This window comes from Sceloporus undulatus, chromosome 6 (genome assembly GCF_019175285.1).
Source record: "Sceloporus undulatus isolate JIND9_A2432 ecotype Alabama chromosome 6, SceUnd_v1.1, whole genome shotgun sequence".
NCBI lineage: Eukaryota > Metazoa > Chordata > Lepidosauria > Squamata > Phrynosomatidae > Sceloporus > Sceloporus undulatus.
The window spans coordinates 114648033-114651799 of NC_056527.1; the positions used below are offsets into that span (position 1 = coordinate 114648033).

The 3767-nt window shown below is 39.8% G+C and overlaps 1 protein-coding gene across 6 annotated transcripts in view; it reads left to right on the forward strand.

Moving 5' to 3' along the window:
- Window positions 1–3447: 3447 nt before the first annotated feature.
- The window catches only part of RNF212B (ring finger protein 212B), a 15758-nt gene continuing 15438 nt past the window's right edge, over window positions 3448–3767 (forward strand). For 3 of the 6 annotated variants that reach the window (XM_042476056.1, XM_042476059.1, XM_042476061.1), the window contains exon 1: window positions 3618–3748. The gene's annotated coding sequence lies outside the window, so the exon portion shown is untranslated. The other 3 variants (XM_042476055.1, XM_042476062.1, XM_042476057.1) reach the window with 2 other exon arrangements.

Genomic DNA, 3767 nt, shown 5'->3' on the forward strand with positions numbered 1-3767 from the left:
CTGTGCCTTCAAGTCATTTCCAACTTAGAGTGACCCTAAGGAGAAGCTATCATTGGGTTTTCTTGGCAAGATTTGTTCACTCTGTCCTTTTCTTTCCAGGCTTTTTAATGATCCAAAACACACTGCAGAAATAATCCAGTTTGGGACTGCTTTAACAGCCCTGGCACAGTGCTATGGAATCCTGGGAATTGTAGTTTAGTGTGGCACCAGAAAGCTCTGACAAAGAAGGCTAAATGTCGCACAGAACTAAAGTTCCCAAAATTCCTAAGCATTGAGCCAAGACAGTTAAAGCAGTCTCCAGATGGATTATTTCTGCAATGTGTTTTGGATCAATGACAATTAAAAGGTTCTTTCAAGAAGTATCTCTTTCTGCAAGTACCTGCCTATAATCCTGGTCTTCTTTGGTAATACAGTACCACTCTATCTTCTGCCAAACAGAGATGTGTAATGGGTTCAGCTGTGGGGCAGAGATATTTTAATGTTAGTGTCTCATTGTAGAACTCTGTTGTGTCTTTCAGGTGTCTTTATTTTTCCAGGCTTATATGCTGTTAGCTATAGTCCTGTTTTATCTCTTAGAATATTCTGCTTGAGACTTGATTGTTGTAAACTGAATTGGGGTTCTTTCTTAAGGTTTACAAATAGTATAGAAATATAAACATAAATATGTTTCATATTTATTCTTGTTTTGTGTCTTGTTCTCTTAGAGTGCATCTGTAGAAATGCCATTTGATACCACTTTAAGTGCTGTAGCTGCATCCTATGGACTTCTGGGATTTGTAATTTTACAAAGTAGAGTGTTGGTATCTCACAAAACTACAAATCCCAAGAGTCTGTAGGATAGCACCATGGCAGCTAAAAGTGGTATAAAGCCATTATTTCTACAGTGTAGATGCACTCCTAGCCTATTTTTATTTCATGCTGCTTGCTTCTATTATACTAGGGGTTATAAGGCCTCCACATGTGTTCACAAACTCATTACTATAGTATTATGGCTGCCAGGCAAGTCCCTTACACAACCTGCATGTAGTGGCTGTGGCCTTTTTCAGTGTGAAAGGGCTGCGTCTCCATGTGAGTAGTAATCTATAATTTAGATACTCTCTAATATGGAAGAACCCTACATGCATTTGGATCAGTATGACAGGCAGTGTGATGCAGTGTTCGTAACCCTGGACTGGGATTTAAGAGATCCAGGCTGTAGTGCCCACTTGGCCATGAATCCCAGTGGGACAGTCAGTCTTGGTGCTTTTATCCACCTACATTATCTCACATAATTGTTATGAAGAGAAAAGCTGTGTCTACTAATTAGAGAGCAATGCAGTATACATATGCAATAAATAAAGATCTGCATATGCACAATGCCAAGAAATACACAAGAGGTGATAGTAAGGAAGGCACAGGTTCTGGAAGACAGAATTTTGCTCCTCTGCCTGACGTTTTTGTATGTTTATTCCCAGCTGTCATGCGATTTCCTCCTTCCTGTTCATCTGATACATTGTTGTTTTGCTTTACTTTATTAATAGCCCTGCATTTATGTAAAAAAAGGTGGAATCATTAATAAATAAACATTAAAAATTGCAACATATTCCCATATTCACAGCTCCAGCAGCTGTGGGAGAAAATGGAGGCAGAGAAAAGGATACAGAAGGAGACCGACCAGACAGAGGAGGATTTTGTTTGTTTTTGTTTTTAGCATATTAGTATATTATTTTAGTATTTTATAGTGCGGTGTTTTATTGTTCATATTTTATTGTACATGTTCTGGTGCCGCCCTTTGCTGGAAGGGTTGTTACAAATAAATGTTGTTGTTGTTGTTGTTATGTAAGGTATTTCATTTAAATATGGTTACCAGTTCTAGGTCAGGGAGAGGCAAAATGTACACCAAAGTACATCTCTCTTTCACATATACATACACTCCTGTACAGCTTATTATGAAATATGTTGATAACTACAGCTGCATTTATGTTCGGAAATGTGATAGCAAACTACATTCACATTCATACACAGGCTCAGCGTTACTCAACAGCTGTTTATGTGCCTGGTTTTTGGACTGGGCTCCAGTTGGTGGCTCTTGGGATTCTCTAATAAAAGACAAAGTAACCTACAAAGAGGCAAAATAAGGGCATTTTCCCCTATAAGAATTCTGCTTTCCCTATGAAATTTCCCTTCAGTGTCCAAATGTCTAGCTTTGCAGTAACTTAAAACTTTGGTTGAGATTTAGAAATACAGTTTAGGCATCAGGGGAAAAATATTAAAGGAATGTGAGAACATCAAATCAAGGGTGCCATGAGTGAACTTTCTTTAGTGTCTCACCCTCTGCAATACTAGAAATTTGGGGATTGAGTGGAAATTTGTTGAGGGGACATAATTCTTATGTGGAGGAGCATGATTTTCATTTCTCTCTCTTTTAGCTACACACCCAAGACAAAGGCTGCATCTACACTGCAGAATTAACACAGTTTGACACCACTTTAACTGCTGTTTCTTAATGCTAAGGAACTCTGGAGTTTGTAGTTTTGTTGGATGTTTCACCTTCTATTGGAGCTCTGGCGCCACAGCAAAACAAATCCCAGGATTCCATAGCATAGAGCCACGGCAGGTAAAGTGGTGTCAAACTGCGTTAATTGTGGTTGGCACTAGCCAAGGAGCTTCCTCAAAATCCCACCCTGAACACACCTGGGACACTACCAGGGATCTTTAAGGAGGACTAAGAATAATGTCTAAAATCATAGACATTGTTCCCAGTCAGAGTTGACAATACTACGCAAGGTTCTTATGTTCCTAAAAGGAGCCTTTCCATCTCACATTTGAATCCCTTCACCATTCTTATTCTGGAGTCATAATTATTATAGCCCATTATATTTCTTCTCTGATTCTCCTAATCCCCATTAGCTTCCCTGCAACCTTAGCATCTCCTTCACCCAGATGTCCTCCTTTTCCAGGACATGAATGGAGCTGGATGCATCTTCTAATACCTACACTCAGTACTAAAAGGCATCACGTTTATCTGTCTTTGCCATCATAACTTCTACCTTCCCAGTAACTACAACGATTATTATTAACTATCACAAGTACACAATTTTTGTCCCCGTTAAAGCAAGGGAATTTGTGCTTTCATCATATATAGACTAAGATACATTATTGTTTTAACATCTCTCTGGCCCCAAAACACACTGCAGAAATAATCCAGTTTGAGATCACTTAAACTGCCCTGGATCAATGCTAGGGAATCCTGGGAACTGTAGTTTATTGTGGCACCAAAGCTCTGTCTGACAGAGAAGGCTAAAAATGTCTCACAAAACTACAGTGCCCATGATTCTGGTGCCACAATAAACTACAAATCCCAGGATTCTCTAGCACTGAGCCAGGGCAGCTAAAGTGGTCTCAAACTGGATTATTATTTCTGCAGTGTGTTTTGGACCTTAGTTTTTACACACAAGACGTCTTATTTTGCTTGGTTTCCCCTCTGTCCTCCAAACAATCCCAACTCCATTTTGTTCTACTTTTCCCTCTCAGAGCCAGCCAGCCCCGAAGCCCCGCCCACTGGAGCCTCGTTAATGCTTTTTAGGAGCTGGATTTTCCCGCCTTTTTTAACGGTCGTTTGAGCGCCAGAGGGGCAAAGTGACCTTGAGGAAAAAAGGCGGGAAGGAGTCAGAAAAAATAAAAGACACCAAAAATCATATCCAGGGGAAACAATCCCAATTTTAGAAGAAAGGCTTTATCAATTGCGGGCTTGATAATTTTGGAATAGGTAGCATTCACCCTGTAAT